The following is an 11,067-nucleotide window of genomic DNA, read 5'->3' on the forward strand; positions in this document are numbered from 1 at the left end:
TGTATTAGGTAAATCTGCTGCACAAGACTTCTTAAAAGTGTTGAATAGCAAAGATGTCAGTTTGAGGACTAAGGTGTGCCTGATCCAAGTTATGGTATTTTCAATAACCTCATATGTATGTGAATGTTGGACAATGAATAAAGAAGACTGTACAAGAATTGATGCATTTGAGTTATGGTGTTGAAGGAGAATATTAAAAGTAGCATAAATTGCCAAAAGAACAAACCAATCTATGTTGGTTCATTAATTAAAAGAAGTACAGCTTGAATGCTCCTGAGAAGCCAGGATGGCCAGATTTTGTCTATCAGACTTCAGATATATTATCAGGAGGGACCAGTTCCTCAAGAAGGGCATCATGCTTGGTAAAGTGGAGGGTCAGCGAAAAAGAGGAAGACCCCCAACAAGACAGATTTTTACAGAAGACTGTAAAAATAAGCAACAAGATTAACATTAAGACAATAATAACAATAAGGAGGCACGTTGTATGGCGCAGTATGTTAAAAGGATTAAATCCATTGAGTAGATACAACACGGTCTTGACCACATCCTTGGGGTCCAGGACCTCATTTCTACATTTTATACATCCATAATCTGCTTATGAAGTTCTCTTAAATCCAAACTTATATTTGCATTATGCCAAATACCTTGAAGGTGACTTGAAACTTTATTCTACTCCCAATCAGAAGTGTTATATGGCAATTTCGTTACACAGATATGGGAAAATGAGGCTTGACATTGAATATCTTATCTGTATTTAGGGGCCTCGACCTGCCAATTTTTAAAGGGTTGTTTCGCTTGAATATTGGTGCAAGCCAGCCTTTTGTCCTGTGCTTGTTTTGGCATTGTTCTTGATGCAGGTAAAACAGTTCAAGCTAACATCCTGAATGATTTTTGTTTTCCAAATCTGGAGACAAGGTCTATATAGCCAGGGTCTCTTTCCCATAGGGGGTTATTTCATGGACTCGTTTAAGAAGAGCAGGGGCTAGTTTTCTCAAGATAGAACATTCTATTGCCATTTACTTTCCAGCTTTCAACCTCTCATAACCAGAACCATTCCATTGTCATTCACTTGTCATTCCATAACCTCTCTCTCAAATCCTTTTGCCTCAGTCCAACTCAAGTCCTCAGGGTACACATTCACAGTCTTTCCTGCCAACATTTCTAATGCCCTTGTCAGTGTAATCATTTTGGCTTTTTGAGCTGAGGTCCCTGGCAGGAGGGTTACTGCCTCCACCAGGTCTTTTAAGGTTATTATTACACACTCTGCTCTGAGTCTCTTTCTCCATGTAACTACTTCTATCCATGCACAATGTCTAGTCCACCAGGTATAATGGTAGGATAATTAGCTGCCCTCTGCTGCTGACGACAGACTCTTGTAAAGTGACCTTCCTTACCACAGGTAAAACAGGCCCTGCGGTTGTTGCTATTCCTCCTTTGGAAGTGTCACTCCTCGCACGTAAGAGGGTCCATTTTTGGCACAGAGCCTGATCATTTCTTGTAAACTAGCTCTCTTCTGGTGAGGCCAAAGGGCCTCCTTACAATACTTATTAGCATTTTCAAAGGCCAATTGTTTCACTATCAGCTGTCCAGTCTGGGCATTGGAGATAGTCTGTCCCACTGCTTGCAGCAAATGAGCTACGAACTCCTGAAAAGGCTCTTCAGGACCTTGTCTGATGCTAGATATGTTCAAAGATCTTTCTACCTTTGTGGGTAGTTCCTTCCAAGCCCTTTGTGCAGCTATAGTGATCTGCTGATATGTCTGAACAGTAAAACCTAACTACTGGGCTGTCACTGCATAATCTCCAGTCCCCACTAACATAGCCAAGGTAATGGGAACATTATGGTTTTGATTCCTTTCTGCTTGCTCAGGGCTAAGCTCATGCCAGTTTGCTTTCCACATAAAATAATCTACTGGTGAAAGGCAGGCCTTATATATAGTCTGCCAATCTGATGGACATAGGGTCTCAATTGCAATTATGTCCAGCCTATAAACTTAAAGTAAAAGGGGCAGTAGGCCCATTCATAGTAACTGCGGATTTGAGTGCTTTTAGGGCTTTGAAAGGGATGATCTGGGAGCATCTGACCTGGGTTCTGAGGATCAGACTTCTCTAGGGTTGGATAGACTTCATGTTGAAAACCCATTATATCCTCTCCTGCCATTCTTGTTTCTCTCAAAGCCTTCTGAACTGGAGACAACGCAGGCAGAGCACAAGAAATTTGCTCCCTTGTTTTGGCATTAAGCCCAGCATTTTAGGTTTTGTGCTGACAGCAGTTGCCTCAGCTGTAGAAAGCGTATCTAATTGAGTTGCACATATCTCTGATACTTTTCTTCCAATCTGAATCAGAACCTTCTGCTACTGGATTCCCCTCTTCCTTTAAGGAATAATCCTGGGGACAAGTGGGGGATCCCTGTTCTCCCAGCTCCTCCTTCTGCAGTGCTGATGGCTCAGGTGAGTGCACACCTTCATGAACCTGCACTGTCTGCTGCAAATGCTCTGCAAGCTCAGGCTAGGAGTTAGAAACTGCTTTCTCAAAGTCAGGCCGGAAATCTAAACTTTCACACACAAGCGTCCAAAGAGAAAATGCAAAAAGTGGTATCTTATCAGGCTCTTCATTAGTATACTGAGCACGCATATGCTCCCCAAGTTTTTCCCAAATATCCATATTTACAGTCCCTTCCTCTGGGAACAAGGGACAAGTCTCCTGTACAAAATCTAAAAAGTGAATAAGCTGAACACCTTTAACAGGAGTTTCTTTGGCCCTCAATGGGGCTTTAAACATATCTACAAACAACTGGTGGTCATTTGATCCTAAATTTCCCATGTTTTACACCTGATTAAAACTCCAATCCACTCCATACATTATCTAACTGTACACACCTTGGAGAGTCTCCTCATCTCTGGCTTAGAAGTTCCCCTGTACTTGAACCCCACGTTAGGCACCTTATTTCATGTCTAACAAGTGGCTATATTCCATGACATGCATGGATAGATTAAACCTGAATAGGGTTGACGGGAGATTAGAATAAAAGAAAGACACAAGAAACAAAATGAAAATAATAAAGTTGGGACCAGGTGGGGCACAGCACTCTGATGGAGATACTGTGACTCCAACCTACATTCAGCACATTTATTATATATCAAAGGAAAGTGCTGTGGGCAGGGAAAAGACTGCAAAAAACATCTGGTGTATTGATGCAAGCAGTAAGTGGGACTTTATCAGAAGAATGTAGTTGCTAGCGGAAAAGAGATGAGGCAGCTAGATGTTTTTGCAGACTAAACTGAAGGCCATAGCTGCATATAAGGGAAGACTTTGAAAATTCATTGTTCCTTGAGGCAGGCTTTGCAAGTTCCTCAGGGAAGAGCCTGACCTGGGAGCAGTCTGATTTTCTGGACCACAACTGTTTAGTTGCAATCCTTCAGTTAAACTGCCCTCAAGTCTGAGAACTTTGGTTTAGTTGCTCCCAACAGAGTACCACAGATTAATTCAAGGAAAAGAAAGACAAAACTATGGGGAAAAAATTAGGAAAGAAACTGACAACATAATTGAAAAAATGTACAAAATCAGGAATTAGAAAGCCAGAAGATTAACACTCATACATCAGAAATAGATAATACACTGAAAGGGCAAAGAAACAGAATGGAATCAATGGAAAGTTGAATTATTGAACCTAAAGAAATATCTCTCAATAATCATCAGAGGGGGGAAAAAATTTCAGAGCAAACCCAAGGTTTATTTATGTAGGCTTCTATTCAGAGGAATAATTTATGTGAGATAGGAGTTTCAGAACAGGAAGAGACAAAAACAACTCCTGGCCAATACTGACCAAGATTTATTAGAAAAAAATTTATCTAACAGTATAAAACAGGAGAAGATAGCCATTCAAGACATTGAATGAAGTCCAAACAGAATAAACCCAAAAAGAAATACACCAAGACATATTATAATCAAACTTTTCAAAGCCAAAGACTAGGAAAGAACTTTGAAAGCAGCTCAGGAAAGATGATAAGATTAAGCTCTGATTTCTCAGCACAAACCATACAGTAAAGAAAACAATGTAATGACACATATACAACTTTGAAAGAAAAAATTCACCAACCATAAATCACATATCCAGCAAAACTGTCCATCAAATATGACAGTGAAATTCCGTCATTTTCAGACAATTAAAAAAATTGCTAAAAAGCTAAACCAACCTTACAAAAACCACTTCTTTGGGCAATGAACCAACAACCCGAGACTAATATATCTGATAACATCACCTAGACTTGACCCAGATATAGTAGTATTCAAACTAAAACAGACCTATAAGACTACAAACAGAAAGCTAGAGGTATAGTTGCAACAATAACACAAAGAAAGACAAAAGAGGGGGAAAAATGTAGTAACAGAGCTTCCAAATGAAGAGTAAATAGAATAGATTTCAAGAAAAATAAATTTAAAATAAGCCTAATATTGTAACCCTGAAAACCAAACCAAGCCCTAGTGCAACACTTACTTCTAACATTAACCCTAGTTATAATCATGAGGTTTGCCCCAGGATCGGGCAGTGTTTCGTTCTGCTGTGCATAAGGTCGCTATGAGTCAGTACCGACTCGATGGCACCTAACAACAACAACAGAAATCATATCCCTAACAATAAATGAAGTCCTAGACCTAGCCAAGACCTAGTCATAGTCCCAACCCTATCTTTTACTAGATTTGTAACCTTGGAAACACTATGCAGATTGCTATGAGTTGTAATTGACTCCACAGTACTTAACAACAACATTCATAATAGCCCCAAGGTAGAAACAACTCAAGTGTCCATCAATTTATAAATGAATAAACAAAATGTGATATATCCATACGATGGAATATTATTCAGTACTGAAAGGAAATAAAGAACTGATACATGCTACAATAAGCAAGAACCTTTAAAAGTATGCTGAGTGAAAGGAGCCAGTTTCAAAAGGCTCATAGAATGTATGCATTCATGTATATGAAGTGTCAAAAATTGGCAAATCTATAGCAACAAATGGAGATATTATAGTGTTTTACCTGGGCTAAGGGAAAGGGAGATGAGGAGTGATTGCTAGTGGGCATGGGGCCTTCTATGGGACGATGAAATTTTTCTGACAGGAGAGTGTAGTGATGGCTGCACAGCCCTGTAAACATACAAAAACTGTTGGATTTTACACTTAAAATGGATGAATTTTTAAAATATGTAATAAAAAAATGTTAACAGTGGAATTTTATAAAACTTGAGGCAGATATTATTTCTGTTTAGTAGATAAAGTTCTTGAGACTTGACCAAGGGTACACAGTCTAGTAATGGGATTCAACTCCAAAGCCTGGATGTTTGACCAGATTACAAGATAACGGAATTTTCCACAAAATTTTTGAAGTCACCTCATCTATACCTTTCTACCACCGATCACTTTGTTGTACTGTGGTGACTTGTGTGTTTCTAGGATGCTGAGAACTATGCCATTATCTTATCATTCATTTTTTTCTATGAACTTTTTCATGCCACCTCATATTAGACACTCCCCCTCCATATAACTGTATTTTATGTCCCCGCTGTTTGCAAAAAAACCAACCTTTTTTTTTTTTTTTTAGAGCTATAGACCTTGATGTAGAAATTATTAGAAATCTCTTGGGATATTTGTAAATAACAAAAAACATATTTTTAATTTCCAGGGTTTTACACATAATAAAACTTGCTAATGAATGGACAATTTGATAAAAGTGAAAATTAAGCTTTCTTAAAAAAAACATAGAAGTACCAATCTTATTAAAGCCTTTCCCTTTGATGTGCCCCAAAGGCCCATGTTGACTAACAAAATGTCTACTAACTCATAGCACTCATGATTCATATTTTGCTGAGCCTAATGACCATGCCTAGAGGCAAAAATAGATTCCAGTTTCTTAAGGGTTAATATTCTGAGCATGACTATATATTTGAAATTAACTCATTGCTTATAGTAATTTTAGTTACTGACCAATGAATTATCACATGGAGGTAGTGACCAAGAATAGAAAACATCAAAATATAGAAGTTTCAATTGATATGGATAGCATGCCCTATTTTATGATCAAAGGACAAAAGCAAAATGAATTTACAAAGACTTTTTCATATTGACACCCATATGTGTGGACACCACAATTAGAGAAAAACTTCTGCTTATGGAAAAAGAACTCTTGAGGTGTTCTTTTGAATATTGCACTTCTGTACCAATGAATTTCTGAGCAAAACTCCCAGATGGATCACCTTCTGATAGTCATGAATGTTGGGATAATTGGATTGGAATCTCATGGATGCTCTGTCTTTATGGATGACCACTTACTATTTTATTTAGAGTATCATTCTTCATTTTCAAGACGATGCTAGGCTAACTTTGGTCTTTGAAGAGAAGCAAAGGCATCTACATAGATCATTGAATGACATTTAAGAGGAGCAAGGGGCAGCCCAAGCTGCTTCAAATTGCCTCTTTTACTTCCATTGCAAGATTATGGTAGTTGATGGATTCATTGCCTCAATTAAAAAAGAAAAAGAAGAGGATACAGGCACATTTATTGGACTAATAGCTGTTTGATATAATGATGCATTTCCATTCCAGTTGTTAAATTCCTGTTGCTAGTCTATGAGTTTTCAAAACCATATGTTGATATCTACTATGTGTTTATATTTTCAGCAGCATTAGAATTTAGGTTAATGTATTTGTGAGCAAGTTATCTCTCTCTCTGTCTCTCTGTCTCTCTGTCTCTCTCTCTCTCTCTCTCTCTCTCTCTCTCTATATATATATATATATATTCACAAGAATGTGTGGAGTAAAACATTCTAAGGAATGTGGCCAATTGATGCTGAAGACACTGGAGAGAAACAAACCTTCAGGAAGTGATGGAAGATCAAGTGAAATATTTCAACAAACTGATGTAGTGCTGGAAGCACTCACTAGTTTATGTCAAGAAATTTGGAGTACACATACATTCCTGACCAACCAATTGTAAGAGAGCCATGTTTTTGTCCATTCCAAAGAAAGGTGACCTGATGAAATGTAGAAATCATCCAATGTATTAATATTACACGCAAGTAAAAATGTGCTGAACCTAATTAAAAATTGGTTGCTAAAATACATCAACAAGTACTGCCAGAAATTCAAGCCAGATTTAGAAGACGACCATCTAATTGTTGACATTAGATGGATATTGGCTGAAAGTAAAGAATATCAGAAAAATGTTTATTTGTTCTTTATTGACTATGCAAAGGCATTTGATTGTATGGATCCAAACAAACTGTGCATAACATTGCAAAGAATGGGGATTCCAGAACTCTTCATTATACTCATGAGATGGATTCAAACAGAGCAAGGGGATACTGAATGGTTTAAAATTAAGAAAGCTGTACATCAGAGTTGTATCTTTTCACCATACTTATTCAATTTGTATGCTTGAGCAAATAATCTGAGAAGCTGAATTATACGAAGAAGAATGTGACATCAGGATTGGAGGAAGACTCATCAACAGCTTGGGATATGCAGATGGCATAACTATGCTTGTTGGAAATGAAGATGATTTGAAGCACTTACTGATGAAAATCAAAGACTACAGCCTTCAGTATGGATTGGACTTCACTGTAAAGAAAACAAAAATCATTACAACCAGACCATTAAATAACATCAGGATAAATGGAGAAAAGACTGAAGTTGTCAAAGATATAATTTTACTTAGATCTACAATCAATGCTCATGGAAGCAACTGTCAAGAAACCAAATGACATATTGATTTAGGCAAATCTGCTGCAAAATATTTCTTTTAAGTGTTAAAGAGCAAAGATGTTACTTTGAGTACTAAGGTGCAACTGACTCAAGCCATGGTATTTCCAATCATTTCATGTGTGTGCAAAAGGTGGACAATGAATAAGGAAGGTCAGATAAGAATTGATGCATTTGAATTATGGTGTTTGTGAAGAATATTGAATATACCATGGACTGCTGGAAAAATGAACAAATCTATTTTGGAAGAAGTACTGCTGATTGTTCCTTGGAAGCAATGATATCAAGACTTCATCTCTCTTACTTTGGACATGTCAGGAAAGACCAGTCCCGGGAGGAGGACATCATGCTTGGTAAACTGGAGGGTCAGTGAAAAATACGACAATAATTGTGAGACTGGACAGTATTTCCTCCTGTTGTACACCGATCGTATGAGTCAGAACTCATGGCATCTAACAACAAGAAGGACTGTGGAACAATTTTGCTTTTTGTAGTGCCAGATTCTCTAGCATCCTGATTCCACACTAATTGCAGTTAGTATTCCACAGACATTTACTTTGTTGTTGTTGTTAAGTGCCATGGGGTCGGTTCCAACTCACAGCAATCCTGTATAGGATTTCGCAGGAGAGGCTGGTGAGTTTGAACCTCCAACTTTGTGGTCCAGCGCTTATCCTACAGCGCCACGCCAGGACTCCTGACAGTCAAAACTATCCCTATAAGTTTCCAAAATTTGCTACAAAGGGCGGCATTACTCTCACTGAGAAACATTGAACCAGAATATAATATTAAGTGTTAATATAATATTAAAGCATTTGGCTTTAGTTCCTGTCTTTGGAAAACCAGAATAGAATAATGTGTCTTACATCCACAAAAGCAGAAACGGTGAGATAATAGAATCAAAACTAAGTAGGAGGGAGGGCAGGGACAAATACTTGGGAATAAGAACTTTATGAGATAAGAACATTGTGAGTTCATGTGATTATTACAGTACAGATAAAATAATTGGAATTTGTTGAAATCTTACTTTGTGCCAGACTCTATGCTCATTATTTTGCATTTTTGCATTTTATTACTTTTCTCAACAATCTAATACACATCGGGTGACCAGGAGTCAGAATGCAATGGTTTCACTCAGGAAAGGTGTCTTCTCAGGAAATTGTCTCCTGTGTGCTCTTAGGCTGACAGCTAATTTTAAAGAAGCGGAGGATTTGGGTTTGAGACTGGTATCTAGGAGCTACCACTTAACTCAGTCCCAGCATGTACACAGTGTGAAATGGTTAAGATCACAGCCAACATTGTTTATGGTGCTTTTTTCAACTCCAGTCTATTGAGTCCTGGTGTAGCACAGTAGTACATACACTGGACTGCTAACTGCAAGGTCAGCAGTTCAAATACACCAGCCACTCCTCAGAAACCTTATACAGAGTAGCTATAAGTCAGAATCAACTTGATGTCACTTAGAAACAAGAATGACATATTCTAGGCTCTTGATTTTTCAAACAATCAATTTCATGTGCTATTTATCTTTTATAAAAGTTCCTTTTAAATTTCCAAAATTGGTCTGTTAGCTTGAACCAATGATATATTTTTAAAGCATTTTGTCATACCATCATTTGAGTTCTTGGACTGATCACCAGCGTTTTATTTTCTGATGCAAGTAATGAAGCTCTTTCTGTATCCAATTATTTCTATGAATAGACAGAAATTGCTGTTTGGAGATAAACGATATCTAACAGAAAATCGGATCCTCATCATATTGAATAGAAAGAAGCCATTTAGTCCAAACATTTATTGGAGAAAACAATGCCTTTGTTAATTACTGTTATTTGGAAATGAAATGTTGCCTCTCCTAAATTCATACCTGCTGAAATATCATTGATGGCGGTATTTGAGTTCAAGAACGTGTAAGATAAGGTAAAAGCATCTAATTGTGTAATGGCATTGGAAAATAACCACAGACCTGGAGAAGTATGGGTACAACCTCAGTAAGGGAAGTTGAGATGAGGCTAGACTTGTCCACATTAACAAATGTGCTTCAGGGATGAAAGACTTCTTTGCAACATCATCAGTTTTTACCTTAACTTTGAGTTTAGGTCCTTGCGTAGTGCAAATAGTTCAATGCTTGACTCTTAGCTAAAAAGTTGGAAGTTTGAATCCACCCAAAGGAAGACCTGGTTATTTGCTTCCAAAAGGTCACACACAGCCTTGGCAATTCTAGGGAGCAGTTTTGCTCTGCACACATGGGGGGCCAGGAGCTAGAAAGGACTGGGTAGCAATTAGCAACAACAACCTTACCTCTGTTATGACAAGAAATATTTATGTTAAAAAAAACCAAGCAAACAACAACACAAACTTTCGTCACTTATGATTTCTCATCAATATTCTAGGGAAAATGCAAGTGGATGAAGGAAAACAGATTTGCTATTTATACTATGCTACTGTTACATATTTATACTATTATTGTTAAGTGCCATTGAGTATGAGCGGCTGATGAGTGTGAACCGCTGATCCTACAGTTCAAACCTAGCTTTTGGCCCAGTGCTTTACCCGACAGTGCCACACCAGGACGCCTATACTATACTATACTATACTATACTATACTATACTATACTCTATATTATAGGAAAAGATTAATCATCGATTAAGGGCCTACTACCTACTGGTGATGAAATCTGACTTATCAGCCCAATTAAGACTAATGTTTACTGAATAAAGGAAAATACGATCACACGATTGTGTTTCCCAAAGTCTAAGATAATTTCAAAAGTTAGAGCTTCTCTCTGATGTGGGAACTAGGAAATCTGAGACTAATTAGTAAAAATACATGTGTGTGCAAGATGGAATAGAAATCTTATGAATAGTTAAGTGTTTTCCAAGAAGAGGGAGCACTCCTTCTGGTAGCTCCCCAGGCAAATTCTAGAGGATCTTGTGTTGAGACTACCCTCGGCATGTAGTTGTCAGTGTGCTGGCTCCAAAAAGTACTTGTAGCTTGTTTTGCAATGCTGTTTATCTTGTGGTTATATCATTTTCCTTTATTAGCCCTGTACCCCTTAAAAAATATAACAGGGGAGAAGAGAGGTGGACTTATCTGTTACCTCCCATTTTCCAAGTCAAAGATTTACTTCCCAGGCCATGACCTCTTCACAGAATGTTAACTGCACACTTCATTGTGCACACGCATGAGCATTCAGAGGGTCTCTGCTTCAGCAGCAACAGGGCATCTCATGAGGAGAGAGGAAAGAGGCAGGCATGCTGTGAGCATGAGGCAAGACATTGCTGGGTTGCGTCATGGCAGCTAACACAAAGACAA

The sequence above is a fragment of the Chrysochloris asiatica genome, unplaced genomic scaffold, assembly GCF_000296735.1.
Source record: "Chrysochloris asiatica unplaced genomic scaffold, ChrAsi1.0 scaffold00006, whole genome shotgun sequence".
NCBI classification, from domain to species: domain Eukaryota; kingdom Metazoa; phylum Chordata; class Mammalia; order Afrosoricida; family Chrysochloridae; genus Chrysochloris; species Chrysochloris asiatica.